This window comes from Emys orbicularis, chromosome 2, assembly GCF_028017835.1.
Source record: "Emys orbicularis isolate rEmyOrb1 chromosome 2, rEmyOrb1.hap1, whole genome shotgun sequence".
Lineage (NCBI taxonomy): Eukaryota > Metazoa > Chordata > Testudines > Emydidae > Emys > Emys orbicularis.
Window position 1 is genome coordinate 235,822,411 of NC_088684.1, and position 20,678 is coordinate 235,843,088.

The 20,678-nt window shown below is 43.8% G+C and overlaps 1 long non-coding RNA gene and 1 other non-coding gene across 2 annotated transcripts; both read right to left on the minus strand.

The window, feature by feature from the left end:
- Positions 1–2,143: 2,143 nt before the first annotated feature.
- Positions 2,144–9,542, minus strand: LOC135873640 (uncharacterized). The gene is made up of 3 exons (XR_010561134.1): positions 9,238–9,542; positions 6,946–7,002; positions 2,144–2,568 (listed from the first exon to the last, which is right to left on the minus strand). It is a non-coding gene; the product is annotated as an uncharacterized LOC135873640 (long non-coding RNA).
- On the minus strand, positions 6,774–6,862 carry LOC135875355 (small nucleolar RNA SNORD93). The gene has a single exon (XR_010561228.1). It is a non-coding gene; the product is annotated as a small nucleolar RNA SNORD93 (small nucleolar RNA).
- Positions 9,543–20,678: the final 11,136 nt, after the last annotated feature.

Below are 20,678 nucleotides of genomic sequence, written 5' to 3' on the forward strand. Positions count from 1 at the left end.
AGGACAGTCTCATTTCTGTATCTGCTTAGTTTTTACAATCAACTCTTTGCAAGGACACACAAAACTTATTCTCAGGGTTCCAGATGAAAATGACAAGGCAACTATTTTTCCCTTTGTTATCCATATGTAGAGAATATTAAAATAGAATTCACAATTTGCACATCACAACCCGCCCTTCCTAAGCAAATGATACTGTAGTTATTTTTTTAAACATCTTTTCCATCACACAAGATGGAGCAACAGGAATGTGTCTTCCTAGATAGTTCGTAGAAACCAATAACTTATTTACAGCCAGCACGTTGTGTTCAACTTCTCACTAAGAAATTCTGTATTTTTTATTTTGGACTGGCCGAATACTGACCCCTGTATTCAATATAAATATTTTCCCCTTATTTGAAAGGTTCATTGAAGTTATTATACTAAATGATTTAGGGTTTTTTGCAGCACTTCTTTCTTTCCTACTTTGATTTTATTTTTTAATGCAAAAAAACTAGCTCAGCATCCAATTGTTCAAACAAGTTAGTGACTGCATGGGCAATCATTTCTTCACTAAAGCTTTCTTGAATGCAGTTTCTCTTTTTTTAAAATAAAGTGATGTTTTCAAAGTTTAAATATGTGGCTGTGTATGTTGGTCAAATTACTATTGGGTAATGTGAGCATAAAATAGAGGCTATAAGTATGGTTTCCTATAAAGACTTGTTCATGACATGGAGTTTTCATTCCTTGAGAAAGAAGCGCAGAGCATCTTAGTGGATAGAGCATATGGGAATTGGATGATCTCGGCTGTACTCCTGGCTCTGCCAGTTGCGTTCTGGGTAACCGGCAAGTCACATCACCACTCTGTGCCCATTTCCCCAGCTGTAAAATGTGGATAATGATATAGACCTGCTTTGTAAAATGCTTTGATATATATATAATTAAGTAAACTATGTAGATTCTCTTTTGTGAATAATATGCGGCTGCTAATACAGTGAGTCACCCACTCCCCCGTTAACATCTTTATTTAAACACACACAGCACAACACTCTCCCTTTGTCAAAGCAGCAGTTGTAAAGTGGGGTTTATCGAGCACCAGAGTAATTAGAGTAGTGGAGAACTGGTGAGAGTACTGTCAGCTATGAATACAAGGGACTAACTGGTATTTTAAGTTACTGTAACTGAAAGTAATAAAAATAGCTTCCAGTTCAAGTCTGCCCTCCAATGGTTTTAAAGGAACACTGCTAATAAATCTTGGTGAAGTGTTATCTTGATGGTGAGAAGAACTAACTTGAAGGAAGTTGACATGACTTGTTAATTAGCAAGGTTTATTAGTATTCAGTGTTTCACTTTTTACTGTGGCAATTTGCTTTCTGAGAATCGTTGCTTTCCCTGTAGGTCATGGGTATTCAAGTCTCGTATAGCCTCTCTGGCACATTATGAGCTTCAGTCATACTAGTGTTTTATTCCTTAACCTAACAAACAGAATTGAAAGTAATCGCTCTATGTGTCCGCCTACTCCATCTGAATAGAATGGAGGCAGGGGAAGTGAGGGGAAACTATTTTGCAAGAATGCAGCTATTGTTTCTAAAGTGTGTTATATATTGTTATGGAACCATAGTACATTAGGGTAATATTATAGCCACATGTCTACTTCAGATACTGCCATGTTAAAACAGACCAGTATCAATCTAGTTTAGCATCCTTTCTCCAGCAGTGGCCTGACACCTGATGCATGAATGGACAGTATAAAAACCTTTATTATTATATTTAAACTTATTTTAAAGGAAAGAAAATTCCTTCCTAACTCCCACAGTAAATTAGCTTTTACCCTAAAGCATGAGGGTCCTTTCCTTCCTTCATTTTTTTTAGTTAACCTCTTAATTTAGATGCTGTCTAGACTAGACTTACTGATATATACATATATCTAGCCACTATTTAAATCCCAGGGTACTATTTGCTTTAGGAATGCAAAGGCTACTCCTGCATGCAGATGCCATCCAGCTGAAAGCTATCTGGTGCATCTATCTCCCCATCTAATCTCCTGCCTGTAAGCCTTGCATGAACAATAAAACAGAACAGAAGTAAGAAAACAGAGGTTAACACTGGACAAAGCATAAACTCACAAGTGGCCTTGTAAATAACATGTACTTAGTAGATAAAGAAATAGTAAGAAGAGTTAATGTGTGATAAACTTGCAGCTGCAGCTTTGCTTACTAGCATACTTTGTAGCTTGTGGACAGTTCATGATCCGTACAGAGATTGGTACAAAAATTAGTAGACCAATCATAAAGTGACATTAGCCAATAGTATTAAGTAAAAGAGTGTATATAAGCGAACTCATGATCATGTACGTTGAAAGTGCGGTATACCCTGTACCCACCTGCTACACTTGAGCCTGATCAACTCAAGTGTAGTTTGATTGTATGCCAATAATGAAACCTCAGTGATGAGTCCAGAGTTGAGCTGATTTCTTGGATTCGAGAGAGCTGGATAAAGTGTTATCCCCAGAACTGGAGAGGTGTTCCGGCTAAGCCGAGTGGAAAAGGTCTCTGAGGAAATCCTAACATTGCCACTGTCACTTGTTCAGACCTAAAATGAAGATGAAAAATGTGATGGCTTTAGTTTGCACTTGATTATAAACTATTCTTCATGCTTTTTACCCCTTTGCGATAAAGTAGTAAGGAGAGTGGCTCATTTTGGCCTTTCAAATACCTGAAGAACTGTATGAGCTGGGGACAGAGCTTCTGCCAGTGTCCATAGAGCTATGACAGTTCACACAAGCTGAGGATCTGACCACCTGACCCGTGATATAGAAATGAATCATTTTGAATACATTTGCCGGCCCAAGCTCTGTAGTTCTAAATATTTTTTTCCAAAAGGCCATGCAAGCACATGTAATATATAACATTTCCCCAGATTAAGCTTGGTCTCAATATGCTAGTTAATATGGCCATCTCATGGAAAAAGCTTTGCTTTAGGAGTCAACACAGCATTTTACAGGAAGCAATGGAAAGCACATGTGACCCTAGCTGCTGCTGTCTTTTTATGTAGGCTTCTTTTATGCAAGCTATTGCAATCAGATTACCAGTGTAGTATTTTTTTACTTTACAAACACCCCCTTTCGTGCTGCTATCCAATGGATTGAAACCAAAATAGCATCTAAAAACAACTACCGTCCCAGTGCCTCTAACTAGTGTTTTTTAATCTTTAAACAGATCGAGGATACATTGCCATATTGGAACACAGCTGGATAGTGTCCTATGAGATAATTGTGCTCATTACACTGGTAAAACAGACTACGCCAAGATTAACAACCTCTAAAATTATTGCTTGTACTCTCTTGAAAGTGCCTGATGTTTTTTATAGAATCATAGAATAAAATCATAGGACTAGAAGGGACCTCGAGAGGTCATCTAGTCCGGCCCCCTGCACTCATGGCAGGACTAAGTATTATCTATTCTAGAATGTGTGATCAGCAGCTCTGACATGAGGTTTTTTTTAAGCATGAGTTCTGTGTGCACCAGCCCCCTACAGTTTGCATTTGTTTGTTTTAAACTTTTTTTAAGAAAAGGGTAACAGCTAGAAGTGACACAGATCTTTAGATGGTTGCCCAGTCATAATATTTAGCACTTCTGTACTATGTTAGCTCTTTAAAATCACTGTACAAACATTAAACAAACTTAATCTAAAGCCTTTCACCTTTTGAGTGACTAGGAGTTGACAAAACAGAGCTATCCCCTTTTGCATTAGAATATTAGGTTTGGAAGGGACCTCAGGAGCTCATCTAGTCCAACCCCCTGCTCAGAGCAGGACCAATTCCCAGACAGATTTTTGCCCCAGATCCCTAAATGTCCCCCTCAAGGATTGAACTCACAACCCTGGGTTTAGCAGGTCAATGCTCATGTTTGCCCCCCTGAACAAAAAGACTTCAATGAAAATCTGCATCTTAAAAGAACCATTAAGGATCTTTCAAAAGAATAGTACAACCAAGGCTGCTGTAGTGACACCCTTGCTTGTTACATCAGGCCTGGTGTTTGTTTAAGGCTGGTGTAGAATGAAAGGAGAGCTTCCTGTTTCATTTGCATGTGTAAATCAAGCAGACCTTGTTTATTTTTTTCCCTTAAGGTGCTCAAAGTTTAGGGGAGGAAAGTGAATGAGATTCTGCTTATTCCAGGTGTGAAAAAGCAGAAGGGACCAAAATTTATTCTTGTGCAAAAATCTGTTCTCCCTGAAGTCAATAAGGCTACCCAGATGTAACTGTGAGCAGGAATTGGCCTGTGTTCTCATTCCCTTCTCGAATCACATTCCAGGCTTATCCAACATTTTCCACTTGGGAAAGAAGTTAGTTTGAGTTTGGGCAGAAAAATGAGGACTAACTTTAGGTTTATTTAGCTTTAAGTTTTTGGAATGAAACTCAAAAGAAATCAAATGTGAGGTACTTTTATGATGGATTGAACTGCTAGAGAACCAGCAAATGGACAGAACCTACCTTTAGCCTATTCAGCCACTCTTTCTATCAGAAAGTGGATTTAAAATCCTTGAGGGAGATGGGAGGGAGAAACCTACAACATTGTGTGTTGAGCTTCCTCTGCGTGTTGCAACCCCTTAAAAGTACAAAGATGCGTTGGCCTGTGGAACGAGGCTCAGAATAAGGAAAGAACTTGGTTGCCTGGGCATCCCAGTGCAGAAAAAATACATCAAAGAAAAAAATTGGATTTCTTCGGTTTTTAGTACAGTTCAATACAGTATTGAACACAGTGCATCATAAATCTGAAGCCTCTCGATTGTAGGTACTGTAAAAGTTAAAGTACTGGTATCCAGAATGGGATGTTTTGTTGTTTTTCCTACAAATGTGTGGGAATTCAGTCCTTATACACTGGAGGGGCAATAGTTCTGGCTGGAGCTGGATAGAGTGTGGGCAGGTTCTGTGCAAGCTTTCCACCCTACCACTCTGGTAGTGAGTCTCCCTCACCACCTGCCCTGCCCCGCTCCCCCCAGGCACTCGCCAGTTGTTCAGAAACGGGACCCGGCACACATAGAAGATGATGGCGATGGGCACTAGGACCCAGGAGGCAGTGTCCTGGAGCTGACTGCCAGCCTCAGCCGAGGAGAGGGACAGGGGGAGCCTCTTCCCTCCCTGACAGCTAAAGCAGAGCTCCGGAGAAATTGGGGGTGGGGGGAGCAGGGGGACACACACAAAGCTTGCTCAAACTACACCCACGTCTGGCACGAGTTCCCGTGGTAACTGGATTTTTAGTGTCTGGTCACCAGTGGTAACCGGATACCTGGCAGTGTGTTCCTGCAGTGTGGGGGAGACACAGACGGGACGGAGCAGAAGCAACAGGCTGCCGCCTGAGCTCCTTCCAAGCCACAGGTGGCTGCTTTGCCTTTCCTGCTGACAGGAGCACTCCAGCAGGGCTGTGTGAGCAAGCTCGCTCCGCCCCCCCCCCCCCCCCCAGGCCCTGACTGTGCCCCCTGCCTGACAAGTAGAGCCTAAAAAATAGGAGGGCCTAAGGCTATCGCCTTATTAGCCTAGTGGTTAATCTGGCCCTGAGACTGTCCCAGCAGCGGCCAGTGCGCCTGGTGCAGGGGCTGCCTGAGCTGCCCCCAGGCCAAGCACACCATCAGGCTGCAGAAGTCATGGAGGTCATGGAAAGTCACAGAATCGGTGACCTCTGTGACAAACTCTCAGCCTTAATTCTGAATAACACATGCCTCATTTTAACAACGTTTTCTTCCCAAGGGGACTTTGGAATATTTGTAGTAACTGTGCCTAACTTTTTTTTTTTTTTTTTACATTGACTAGCTTTAAAGCGGATAGTGTCCTTTTAAAAATAACCAAATTCAAGCCATAGTAGAAAACCATCCAGTAATGCCCATTCCTGTTGCACTTGAGATGTTGCAAATCTTTGTGGTCATTTTTTCACTCTTCCCTCTCCTCCTCAGCACAATACCTTCCCTCCTCGAACTTCTTGTTGCATTTTCTAGTTACTGTGGGACTTTTTAGAAGTCCCTCCCCTGAGGAGCTCAAAAAGCCTGTACATAAAAACACTTTTAAAACAATGATGCAACTGGAGTGCAAATACTTTCATGTAGCAATCAGTTCCCTGACTTAAAAGTGCCTTTCACTGTCAAGAGTTTTCTCTCTTTAGCATCATCTTGTTCGTTATTCACAGAGGCAGGCTAGAGAATGACAATTACAATAAGAGTGTGTTGAAATAAAGAAACTGAATGTGCATTTTTAAATACAATTTTGGTTTTTCAAGCGCTCCAATTCCATATCCTTATGATATCAAGGCAAATGTAGGCCATAATTGGGTAATATTTTGTGTGCAATTTTGAAATGTAGCCAACACATATAAAAGCAAATCAATTGCAGTGCTTTATTTACACAGTTGTTTTTAAAGTCTGTTATGTCAATACACTATACCAAGAGTGGGGTTGGTATAAACACTAACTAGCAAAGTTGTCTTTAGGCCTACAGGGTAGTCAAGGTTTGTCTGCACTTTTCTAGTTCATAGCAAAAACATAGCTGAAAATAAATGTGCTCTACTTAATCCTGTACAATCTTTATACCAGCTGTTATAGCAATTTATTTTTCAGATCCAGAAGTTCCATTTGCTAGTCTTGCAAGCAAATAACAGTTTACAACTAGGTATCCTAACAGAAAAATATTTTAAAACAATGTAAAACAACATAAATCTGTTATGCTTTCACTAGCAGAAGTGCAAATACTAATAATAAAAGGTTTAATTTAAAAACAAAAATACTTAAATATCTTATGGATGTCAGTCTGGCCTCAGGTAAATCCTTTAACCCATCATACTTGTGCATATCATTGTAAACAGGTATGCAATCAGATCATGGTTTTCATCCTTGGCCAGAAATTCCATTCACAATACCATACATCTACACTATTTAATAAGGTGTTGCATTTAAAGGTAAGTAAATTCTTGTGAGATATACCTTCAGAGGAAGCAGCAGTTGAATATTAAACAACAATTTGCATCTTCATTACTGAATCTGGAGAGTGGGGAGAGAGAAAGTTGAGTTTTGCATTAGAACACTTTGTGCAGGAATTTACTAGTTAATAATCAATTAAGACAGCAGCTTTTCTCATAAGATCACTGTGAAGTATTGCTGAGTACTGGCTTACCTCAGACAGGTGTTTCTGTCACTGGTTTCAGTGACTGTAAAGAATAGCTTCAGTCTCTTAATGGATTTAAATGCAAACCTTGCTTAACTGTCAGCTTCATTTTTTATTGCTTATACCCAGCTAGTTTAATTGGGTTCTCATATTTTATTAAATAGGCAGCCAAACATTCTGCTTATTTTTCCTCTTCCCTGATCACGTCAGTAACTTTTTATTAGGCATTTCACAGTACCACTTTTTCAGAAGTGTGCAATAGCAAATGTGACTATCAGCATCCAATGGGCACCAAACACAATTTCATAAGCAAAAATCTTTAACATGGAGTTAAGGTTGTAGTAACTCAGCTCTGCCTGTGCTCCTTGTACCCTTTCAGAATGTGATAATTCCCAAAACATCTGAGAAACCAAGAAATGCAGCATTAAGGTCCTCTTACAAGACGTAGCATTACATGAGAAAAACAGGAAATGCAGCATTAAAATGACACTTCCCACACAACACGAGCTCTGCCCATTTTGATCCCTACCTAAGAAGTCTCTGGGGAGATCACAGCACTTCACCCCTCACTTAGCCGTTTTGAGAAGTGTGATCTCTGCAAACCAGCAGCACATATTCCACAGCACATGGTGCAGCACCGAGAACTGGGGGACTCTATTGGATTGTATGACTAGGGAATGCTAAATTGGAGTTGGGTTAGGCACAGAGAAATGGCAGCTTTGCTTAGAAAGGGGTAAGCTCCTGTTCTTGTCCCAGTTCCTATTGCCAAGCCCAAAGGAGCAGAGTATTACAGAAGTTTGTTATGTTTCTATTGCCTCCTTGTGTTCTTTACTATTTACAGTAATTTTGTGATCTAAGCATCAAGTATGAAGTACTTACAATAGATTCCCTTAAATCATGAGTTCAAATCTCCATGGGGTCAGCTCAGACCTTTGTTTTTTCAAAGCAGATGAGTTTCATGCTGTTTTCTTGATAATGATTTGAAGAGGAAACCTCCAAACCAGGCATCTCACAGGGACAGCAGAGCTCTCTAGACACTTTCTGTGTAATAGTAGAAATTACAGTGCCTCTGATGAGTTAGTCCGGGCCTAAAATTCCTCCTTCATAGAATATCAGTATTGGAAGGGACCTCAGGAGGTCATCTAGTCTAACCCCCTGCTCAAAGCAGGACCAGTCCCCAGATAGATTTTTGCTCCAGATCCCTAAATGTGAACTCACAACGATGGGTTTAGCAGGGCAATCCTCAAACCACTGAGCTATCCTTCCCCCCACTGCAATAACACTACTGTAAAAGGTAGTGCTTTGGACTCATGCCACAGCACTTTTACAAAGGCTGGGATTCCTTTGTAGAGTTTATCTGAAGGCTCTGGAATTTTTTGGGATGAAGTGCACTATAGACTCAGAACAAATAAAATTATTGATTCTATCCCGCCTACCAGGATGAGCCATTCTGCAGAATAACCTTTCTTCCTTGAGGCAATGAGTGGGATTCAAGTGATTCAGCTATACCTAGACAAACATAAATCCACTCCCTCATCTTTTAGGCGACTCAGAGTCCTGCAGTCAGTTTCTATGAGTGACTTGAATTATTCCCTCACCCTGAAAAATGTGTTGCTTCCAGAACCGTTTACTGTACACAAGAGTTGCTAATGCATTTTTACTTAGCATAATTTCTTGGTCTTGTAGTCTCAGTTAAATCCTTTGGCCATCAATACAGGAAATGAACTCTCCACTCAAATACAGCAGTCATCATTGACTGTATGAACTGCAAGTTATTGAAAGGGAAGAGAAATTCAAAGTTGTTTTTGTCACCAAATCTAGTCCTTTGCCTCATCTTCAGGATTTCTCTCTGCCTTTCAGCCAGGGTCTAGGTTATTCCTTCTGTGCTGCTTCTGCCATCCTTATGGTCAGAAGTCAGTTTTCCTTCTCATAAATATTCCACCAATGATTTACTGCACCATACTTGTCACTCATTGCAAAGTCAATTTGCCTTCATTAAAAACAGAGAGAAAAAATAAGCAAACAAAGTTAAGTAAACATAACTACTCCCCAGACTAACATATCACTAAGAGGGATAGACCTTTAAGTTATAAATATGAAATAATACCTACAGCATGGCTGCAAAGTTCTGTCTCTGACCTTCTTCTTTGGGCAAAGCTGCCTCCATAGTGAATCCTCATGGTATTTGTTTCGCAGGCAGTTGCAGCCACAGTTTCTTGTTAGTCCAGCTCCCTTTCTCCGTAGCATGTGACGGTCTTTTTTTTAATCCACACCTACCACTCTTTCTTACGGGCTAGTTTAGACCAGTTTCTAAAATATGTTCGTACCATTATCTCACACCAGTTCAAACCTGTTTGGAAGGTGACTCATGATTCTCTCTCCTATCCTCAGGGCTATCGTCTCAATAACAAACTGTACAGTCGCTTGTCTGTCTGGCATGTGAGGTATAACAGTAGCCATATATGGGAAGATGTAACTGCTGGAGGAAGTAGATACTTTTACATTAGGCACACCCTGTTTTTTCCAGTTTGCACAACGTCACCAGCACAAGTTATTCCTATAGAACACTCTTTACCACTCAAATGTCTTACTAGGTCAGCTTCTCATTGTTACCCTAATCAATGTGATCAAAGACAAGTGCTAAAGGATAAGAAAAAAACACCCTATTGTAAAGCAGTATATTATACAGCTTACAATATAGTATTAGATCTTCAGTCTCGATAGAGATGGAAAGCAACTTTCCCCCTTTCCTCTAATTTACAGCTAGCTCTTCACCTCCCCCATGATCAGTTTAAGATATCTGCCTAAATTTAGATGATTAGCTATTCAGACTAGGCTTTCTCTTATTTGTCTGAAAAGTGCGTGTGCCATCAGGGGTGCTGGAACTAGAGATGATGGGGGTGTGGCAGCACCCCCGGGCTTGAAGTTGTTTCCATCATATACAGGATTTACAGTTTTGTTCAATGACTTTCAGCGCCCCCCACTATAACAATTGTTTCAACGCCACTGTGTGCTGCAGTATAAAGAACAGTTCTTTGCCACACACCCCTAGCAAGCTAAATGAGAGGCATGTATTACACTCCATCTAGTTTGCGACTTTATACGTGTGTGACACAAGCCTCACAGCAGCTTTTAGTTAAATGATACACAAGTGGAGGCGATAAGACACAGTGGGCAAGTCTCTTTGAATTCAGAGGGGTGAGTGAAAACAGAGGGAAGCAGCTGCTGCACATGTGGCACTCTCTTGTGCGTACCCTCCCCCACAAGCATTAAAACCCACAGTTAAGATATTGCATAAGATATTGCTACAGGTAAAACAAATTCTGAATAACACCTCTTCCGCCTACTGGATCAACTGCTGGATTGTATTTACTTTTTAAAGATCCCTTATACATTATAAAGTGTTGAGGGCACCCAGTTGAGAATCCAATTTCAAAATAGTTGTGCCCCGTTTTAGCATGTCATTTTAGCATGGCTTGGATACTGTTTCATTTGCAAGGAGTGAAGCTGAATGCAGATTAAGATGAACACGTAGAACTTTATTAACCCTCTGCACTGCTCTGTCTGTGGGACTGCACTGCTTCCAGCCTAACTTCCTGTGTTCCCTGTTTTTCTGAGGGAAAAATCTCTGACAACTGTGTACTGGGTGCACATGCCCCTACAGTGGAACGGACATGTGCAATCACTCAAAGAAGAATGTTAGCGGATATTAATATACAAAAAAAAAAAAAAAAAGGATTAAGCGAAGCACAGTCCAGCAAAATCATTAACTTTCCCTCACAAATGATACTGAAACTTAGTGATGCTGTCACTCCTTCTATATTTATGAAAAGTTATATTAACTGAATCCATGTTTAATAATGAGTTTGGATTAACACAGGTTGTTTGCACTGTGACTGGACAATATGAAGTAGGATAAAACATATTCAACTCATTTTGGAAAGCTATTTGTGAGACTATCTATAAGCCTTTTGACTTCAATGGGTCAAGAGTTCCAAAACTAAATGTTTCCTTTTACTGAGGCCTGGTCTACACTATGGCATTTAGTCAATATGTGCCACGTTAGGTCGAATTTATAATGTGCGTATCTACACTACTGAGCCCTTTCCGCCGACCTAAAGGGCTTCTAAGATTGACGCCTGTACGCCACCTCGGCGAGAGGCATGGCGCTAGAGTCGACCTTCCCAGGTCAAATTAGGGATAGTGTAGACACAATGCTGTGTAATTTGACGGGATTGGCCTCCGGGAGGTGTCCCAGAGTGCTCCAATGTGACTGCTCTGGACAGCACTTTCAACTCCACTGAACTTCAGCCAGGTAGACAGGAAAAGCCCCGGGAACTTTTGAATTTCATTTCCTGTTTGATCAGCATGGAGAGCTCACCAGCACAGCTGATCATGCCTGCCCAGGGCCGCAAAACGCTCCAGCATGGAGCATACAGGAGTGGATCTGATTGCTGTGTGGGGAGAAGAGTCTATGCAGGCAGAGCTCCAAACCAGCAGAAGAAACACTGACATCTATGCCAAAATCGCACAGGGCATGGGGGACAAAGGCTACACCAGGGACACATGGCAGTGCTGTGTGAAAATAAAGGAGCTCAGGCAAGCATACCAGAAGACAAGGGAGGCAAACAGTCGCTCTGGTTCTGAGCAGCAGACATGCCGCTTCTATGAGCAGCGGCATGTGATTCTAGGCAGGGACCCCACGAGTACCCCAACACTTTCCATGGATACCTCCCAGGGGCCCCAGGCGGCCTCGGGCAACAATGAGGGGGACATTGTTGATGAGGAAGAGGAGGAGGAGGAGGAGAATGCGCAGCAGGCAAGCGGAGGATCCATTCTCACCGACAGCCAGGACCTTTTCCTAACTCTGGACCCAATCCCCTGCCAGGGCCTATTGTTGCAGGACCGTGATGGTGGGGAAGGCACCTCTGGCGAGTGCACACTTGTAATCACACTACAAGGGTTACATGCAATTGTGTTTAATGTTTAATCTGAGGTAAACAATTAGAATACAGTAGTGGCTAGACCAGCTACACAAAGGGTGCTCCCCGGAAAAGCCTGTTTATGTGCCAAGAGTTTCCCCACCAGAAAATGTCCCCGGCTGTGCCCTGACACCACCTACCCTTTCTTGTGTGCTTATCATGCCTGCCTGCAAACTGAAATCTGCTGCCCAGTGCTCTGCCGTGTGTTGTACCTTACTGGTAGGCGCTTCTTTTAGAAGACAAAATGTGTCCATATACCTCGGGGAGTGTATTTACTGCTGTGAAGTGTTTCATTCATTTCAAAGTTAACCTTCTGTTTTCAGCATTGTATGTTCTGTAAGGCTACCCGTGTATTTTTTTGCCCCTTGCGGCTGCAACCTTGTCTGTGGGTGCTTCCTCCACACCAGCACAAAGGCTGTCCCAGATTAGAAGGCAAAAAAAGCAGACAAGGGAAGACATACTCTGTGATTTGATGCATTCCTCCGAGACTGACAGGGCCCAGCTGAATGCATGGAGGCTTACACTGTCAGAGAGCATGCACACCGACCAAGAGGGCAGGAAAGCATGCAGGGAACAAGAGCGTAACACGCAAGAGGAGATGCTGCAGCTTATGGGGGAGCAAACAGACATGCTGAGGCATCTGGCTGAGGTGCAGGAAAGGCAGCTAGACCTTAGAGACCCGCTGCACCCAATGATGAACCAGCTGCCCTCCTCACCAAGTTTCATATCCTCCTCTCCCAGACATCCTAGAATGGGGCGGGGGGGGGGGGGGGAGCTTCATTATCCCTTGAACTCAACTCCAGAGGATGGTTCATGGAGCAGAAGGCTCTAATTCCCACAGCTTTAATTGTTAGACAGTGCAATTGTAATAAGCTACGTATCCTTGCTCCTCCTCCCCCCCATGTTACCAGGCCCTTAGACCAGGGTTATCTTTGCTATTCATTGCTGTCTCTGTTCAGTGTTTGTTAGAATAATAAAAATGCATGGATTGAGGACAAGAGGCTCTTTATTCACTGTGCACACTGTGGTTGGTGGGGGTTTAGTTTACAGGGCAGTACATGCAAAAAAGGGAGCAGCTTGGTAAGGAACACCACACACAACTGTCACATCAGTGTTGGGTCATTCATGAAACTGGTTTTCAAAGCGTCTTGGAGACGCAGTGCACCTCAGTGTGCTCTTCTTATTGCCCTGGTGTCTGGCTGCTCATAATTGGCAGCCAGGCGAACTGCCTCAACCCCCCACCCCGCCAGAAACTTTCCCCCCTTACTCTCACAGATATTATGGAGCACACAGCAAGCAGCAACAACAATGGGAATATTGCTTTCGCTGAGGTCTAACCTAGTGAGTAAACTGCACCAGCGCCCCTTTAAACGTCCAAAGGCACATTCTACTACCATTCTGCACTTGCTCAGCCTATGGTTGAACTGCTCCTTACTGCTGTTCAGGCTGCCTGTGCACGGCTTCATGAGCCATGGGAGCAAGGGGTAGGCTGGGTCTCAAAGGATAACTATTGGCATTTTCAATGTCACCAACGGTAATTTTCTGGTCTACGAAGAAAGTTCCTTCTTGCAGCTTTCTGAAGAGACCGGAGTTCCTAAAGATGTGTGCATCATGTACTTTTCCCGACCATCCCACGTTGATGGTGGTGAAACAGCCCTTGTGATCCACTAGCGCTTGCAACACCATTGAGAAGTACCCCTTGTGGTTTATGTACTCTTTGGCAAGGTGGTCTGGTGCCAAGATAGGGATGTGCGTTCCGTCTATCGCCCCACCACAGTTAGGAAACCCCATCGCAGCAAAGCCATCCACTACATCCTGCACGTTTCCCAGAGTCACTACCCTTCTTAGCAGAAGTGAATTGATTGCCCTGGCTACTTGGATCACAACAGCCCCCACAGTAGATTTACCCACTCCAAAGTGATTCCCAACTGACCGGCAGCAATCTGGTGTTGCAAGCGTCCACAGGGCTATTGCCACTTGCTTCTCAACTGTAGAAGCAATTCTCATTTTGGTATTTCTGCTGGGGAAAGCAATTCGCAAAGTTCCATGAAAGTGGCCTTACACATTCAAAAGTTATGCAGCCACTGTTTCTCATCCCATACCTGCATAACTATGCGGTCCTACCAGTCTGTGCTTGTTTCCCGGGCCCAGAAGCAGTTTCCACCATGTCAACAAGCCTGGCTGCCGCCATCAGCATGCGTGAATTGTTCCATTCCATGGCTTCCAGCACGGCAATTTGCATGGCATCACATTCTTCCGCACAGCGGCTCCTGGCTAGGCTCTGCAAATGCCACAGGACAATGTGTGAGGTGTTTGCGACGCTCACAACAACAGTGTTCAGCTGAGTGGGGTCCATACTTGCCATGCTATGGCGTTTGCACGGGTAACCCAGGCTTAGGCATGAAAATGGTTGTTTGCCATTGCTTTCAGGGACGGAGAGAGGGAGGGAGGAGGCAAGTGCATCATGGGAGACTGATGACATGTACCCAAAACAACCCGCGAAAATGTTTTTGTTCCATCAGGCGCAGGAGCCTAACCCAGAATTCCAATTGGCAGCAGGAACTGTGGGATAGCTGCCCACAGTGCATCGCTTCATGAGTCAATGCTAGCCATGGTTGTGAAGATGCGTTCTGCTGATGGAATGTGCATAGTGGGGACATGCAGCATCGACTTTGTAAAATCGGAGGCTAAATGTTGACTTAAATAGATTCGACCTAATTTTGTAGTGTAGACATACCCTTAGTCTGTCATGAGGTCTGAGACCTATGACATGGCTATTCTTCAAATTTCATTATGAGTCTTGCATTATATGGCATTTTCTTAAAGTCTCAGCTCCTAGAGTCAAGTGACTACATTAGATTCTCAGCTTTCGTTAAAAAAAATAAAAAGGCTGGATCCATAAAGGCATTGTGATGCTGAGTTTCAGAATGTCTAGCTTTTAGGAGCCTTAAAAATCACTGGGATCCACAAAGCCTGAACTAGGTGCCTACTCTCCCTATACAATGGATGGGGAAAGAGATAGGCACCTGTGAATGGGATCTACAAAAGCCAGCACCTTAGGTGGGTTGTCCAAACTAGTTAATGGAAGATGCCAACAAGACGGGTGGGTCTTAAGCTCCATCCCTCTCATGGAGTTCAGTGCCTAAGTCCAGGCTGCAGGGAAAGACATATCTCTGCTTGCAATACACACAGCCAGGCCAGAGGCGGATTACGGTTTTGTGGGGCCCTGGGCCAGAGCAAGTGGGGCCCCCTCCCCACCCCTTCTGCTTGCAGTTCCTTCCCCCAGATGCTCCTGCTGGGGAGCGGGGTCGGGGCACGGCGGCTTGCTCCGGTCTGCTGCTGGGCAGGCAGGCAGAGCGGGGCAAGCCCCTGTACCCCAACCCTGCTCCCCAGCAGAAGAGCCAAGTGGGTGGGTGGAGCAGGGAAAGCCCACCCCCCCCCACCCCCGGCAGGAGAGCCAGGTGGACAGAGCAGGTCAGGGAATGGGGGCGCCCATTTTACCAGGGCCCCTGAGCACAGGCCCCATTAGCCCAGTGGCTAATCCATCATTGCCAAGAACCCTCTCCTGGAGTCACACAGTTTAGGTGCTTAAGCTTTTCTCTATGAGAACAGAATACATGTCTGCCTATCTCAACACAAAATGGCCCTACGGGTGGGGGAGGCCTCCTTTAGTCCACTGGTTAGGGTACTCACCTGGGATGTGGGAGACCTTGGCTCAGTTCCTCCCCCTACTTGATGAGGCAAAGGGGTTCCCCACATCCCAAATGAGGGCCCTAACCACCAGTTTATGGGATGTTCTGATGTGGGTCTCGCTCAATCTCTCTTGTTAAGCTGTTCCACTTTGTATTAAATAATTAAATATTGTGACAAAGTTATGTCCTTGACTCCATGGGTCCTGCGTTTCCTGACAGATTTTGCTAACCTCAGAGGCTCACTGTGACCCTCCACATAGCCCTTCTCTCTCAAACTAGGTCACAGCCTACTGAGCCATTTTCATCATAAGTCAGCAAGGGAGGTGAGGAGAAACAACCCTCCCTCACACAGTCTCTGTTGTCTCCCAGTATCAGTGATTAATCAGGGAGGGGAGGGGGGAGCCCGGGCCCACACTCTACTCCAGGCTCCAGCCCAGAGACCCTAAAATTAGCAGCTATGGAAGCTGCCTTTTTGGAAATAGGACATGTACAATTCCCTGGGCTACTTCCCCACAGCAGCCCCCACTCAATATCTTCATCACAATTATCTCAGGGTCTCCTTCCTTGCACCTGATACGGATTCATACTACTTTATTCCTCCAACAGCACAGCTCCCTCCTATAACTCCTGCCACCCACACCACACTGACTAACTGGGAGGCTTTTAACTAGTTCCAGCCAGTCCTTGATTGGCTTCAGGTGTCCCAATCAATCTAGCTATCTCCACTGTCTTCTAGAAGGATCTTAATTGGCCCCAGGTCTCTTGATTAACTTGGAGCAACTGCCATTTGGTTACCATGGTACGAGGGATTTGTTTAGCCTGGGGCTAACATACCTGTTCCTCACTACTTTACTATAGCCATCTGGCCTTGCCCCATCACAATATGAATTGGGCCATACAAAGAATGACAGTGACTCTACGGCCCAGTGGTTAGGGCATACAACCAGGAGGTGAGAAACCCATGTTTAAATCCCTTCTCCTCATCAGACAGGGGGAGGAACTGGATGTGTGATTTAGTGAGAGAAAACCAGTAGACAAGGATAAGTACAAAACAAACAACAAGATTTATTTAACAAGCACCCCCAACATAAGTATAACAAGATAAACAGTTAACTACCTGGTTGTTAACACCCAGCAACAAAGGCCCAGAAATCCTTATACACAGTGGGTGGGGAAGTAATCTCAAAGGATTTAACATATCACCATATCATGTAGGTCAAGGAAACACGCAGACACTAGAGGAGACTGTGACGTTATTGACATGAACTGTGACCGTATAGATCATTGTTGCAACCAAGGTCCTATAGTTGCACCACATCTTGTACAAAGGAGGTCAAGTAAGGTGTCTATGGAAAGGTTGTTATTTGATGGTTATGATTATGCTGTCTGTATGTGTGTATCATTTTTGTATTTGAAATTCTAAATATTGGCTATGTACTTGTATCTCAATGTGTTTGATTCTAAGTAGCATCAGTGAAGCATTTGGTCAGCTTCTTGAGAAAGGACTATTCTGAGTAAGTGCCCAATCAAGAAACACTTAACTGACAATGGACTTTGGGAGATGCCAATCCACATCTGAGCTTTCCTGGGAATGTTCAAACTAACATGTAAACAATGGCGTCGGCCTGCAAAAAGCTGGATCATTCATGAACATGTGACTTGCCCAGGTGGCTACAAACTCCATCTTGTTGCTGTGATTTTGCACAGAAGAACAAAGGGGTTTCTGTCCACAAGAGAGAGAGAATATAAAAGGCTCTGGAAGCCTCTCCATTTTGTCTTCAGCTGGCTCAAGAGATGGCCTCTCCACCCCAAAGAGATGCTGTAGCGGGGTGGTCACCCCGCTCCTGCCCAGAGGGGTTAAAACCAGCCCTGGGAGAGGGCTGTGGCAGGGGAAAAGCTGGGCTGATTGGGGGAAGCAGCCTCAGCTGGGGGCCACGCCCCAATCAGGGTCCAGCTGGCCCTATAAAGGCCAGTGAAGCCAGGAGTTGACAGTCACCTGTAGCGGTGGAGGGAGATGGGCCTGGCTGCTGGGGAGCTAGATAAGGTACTTGGAGTGGAGCAGAGCTGGTGGAAGGCCAAGGGAGCTGAGGAGCTCTGGCCTGGAAATCCCCCAGGCTGCGGCCTAGTATAAGGCCAAATAGGTACTGGAGTTGCAGGGGACAGCCTAAGGTTAGGCTGAGGCAGCAGGTCCAAACCCCTCCTTGCCTGTGATGAGTGGCTTATACTGCAGTCTGCCCCAGGGAGTGGGGGCTAGTTGGTGACTGGCAGTAGCTTACGACTGAAGCAAGGTGGGGATAGGGGGTGGGGGCTCCCTGGGGAGGGGAGACCCAGTGAGGCTGTGGGGTACTCCCGGTCTGAAAGGGGCACCAGGGTGCAAGAGGGACTCAGGATCCAGTGTGAAGCGGGACACCGGCCTGCAGAGGGCGCTCCTGGTCGAAGAGCTAATTCCCAGGACAACTGACAGGAGGCACCGCAGGGGTGAGTCGCTGTCCCGTTACAGATGCCTAAAGGAAACTGGAACAAAGGACTATAACTACGGGGGTGTGAGTGATTGCTGGACCCAGGCCATAAACCACAACATTTGTCTGAAAAGGATTGGGCCCAGACTAGGAAGGAGTCTAGTCTGTGAAAGAAGCTTATTGGAACATCTCTGAGGGTGAGATTTACCTGTATTCAGTTTCCTACTGTATTAGGCTTAGACTTGTGTGTTTTATTTTGCTTGGTAACTTACTTTGTTTTGTCTGTTATTACTTGGAACCAATTAAATCCTACTTTTTATATTTAATAAAATCACTTTTACTTATTAATTGAACCAGGGTAAGTAATTAATTCCTGGGGGAGCAAACAGCTGTGCATCTCTCTCTATCAGTGTTATAGAGGGCAGACAATTTATGAGTTTACGCTGTATAAGCTTTATACAGAGTAAAACAGATTTATTTGGGGTTTAGGGTCCCTTGAAAGACTGAATACTGGGTGCGGGGAAAGTCCCTGTTAACTGAGAAGCCCCTGGACTAAGTGAATCTTAGTTTCTGTGAACTGCAGGGGGGCATGGCCCAACCTCTTGGTCTGTGCTGTATCCGACAGGTGTGTCTAGCTCAGCAAGACGGGAGTGGACGGAAGCCTTGTCTGGCGGGGGGTTTGTTCTCAGTGGTATCAAAAAGAAATCCTACAAAAAGTGGAAATATAGACAAGTTGCTATGGATGAATAGAAAAGAAAAGAATAGCGCAAGCATGTAGGGACCGAATCAGAAAAGCTAAGGCAGAAAATGAGTTACACCTAGCAAGGGATATAAAAGACAATAAGAAGAAGACTTGTGAATACATTAGGAGCAAGAGAAAGATGAAAGAAAGTGTAGGCCCACTATTTAGCAGGGGAAGAGACCTAATAGATGACAACAAGAAAGCTGAGGTGTTTAATACTTATATTGCTTCAATCTTCATTAAAAAGGTTAATTATGACAAGAAGACAGACTTATTCTGCAGCATGGGAGATTTAGGTTAGACATTAAGAACATCTTTCTAACTATAAGGCTAGTTAAGCTATGGAGTAGACTTCCAAGGGAGATTGTTGAATCCCCATTGTTGGAAGCAAAGATGTGTTCAGGCTTGACAGAGCTTGCTTTGATCTAATGGTCTAATAACTTAGTATAAGTAGAACTGCACATGTGTAATAAAATCCAGAGTAATCATAGGCTGAAGGGACTAAGTAAACCTCGACCTGACAGGTGTTTGTCCAACCTGTTTTTTAAAACTTCCAATGATGGGGATTCCACGACCTCTCTTGAAAGCTTATTCCAGAATGTAACTACCCTTATAATTAAAAAGTCTTTTCTAATATCTAAACAAAATCTCCCTTGTTGCAGATTAAGCCCATTACTTTTTGTCTTACATTCAGTGGACATGGAGAATAACTGATCACAATGTTCTTTATAACAGCTCTTAACATATCTGAAGACTGTTATCAGATCTCTGCTCTGTCTTCTGTTCTGAACACTAAACATGCCCAATTTTTTTAACCTTTCCTCATAGGCCAGGTTTTCTAAACCTTTTATCATTTTTGTTGTTCTCCTCTGAATTCTCTCCAATTTGTCCAGATCTTTCCTAAAGTGTGGCGTCCATAATTGGACCCAGGACTCTAGCTGAGGCCTCACCAGTGCCAAGTACAGCAGGACAATTATCTCTAGGGTCTAACACACAATTCTCCTGTTCAAACATCCGAGCCTTTTTTGCAGTTGCATTATATTGTTGACTCATATTCAATTTGATACCCTATAATCCCCAGATACTTTTCAGCAGTTCTACCACTTCGCCTGTTATTCCCCATTTTGTAGTTGTGCATTTAATTTTTCCTTCTTAAGTGAAGCACTTTGCATTTGTCTTTATTGAATTTCATCTTGTTGAATTCAAACCAATTCTCCAATTTGTCAAGGTTGTTTTGAATTCTAATGCTGTCCTCCAAAGGGCATGGAACTATTTCAAAACTATTTCAGTAGGAGGGTGGTGAAGCGCTGGAATAGGTTACCTAGGGAGGTGGTGGAATCTCCATCCTTAGAGGTTTTTAAGGCCCGGCTTGACAAAGACCTGGCTAGGATGATTTAGTTGAGGTTGGTCCTGCTTTGAGCAGGGGGTTGGACTAGATGACCTCCTGAGGTCTCTTCCAACCCTAATCTTCTATGATTCTATGAACCCAAGTGCCTTTCTGATTCTTCACACCCCCCCCGGGATTATTCTTTTGTACTCCTCCTTAGCAATTTGTCCATATTTTCACTTTTTGTAGGATTCCTTTTTGAATTTCAGGTCATTAATGAGCTCCTGATGGAGCCACATTGGCCTTTTACTGTTCTTCCTATCATTCATATTGGGATAGTTTGCAGTTGT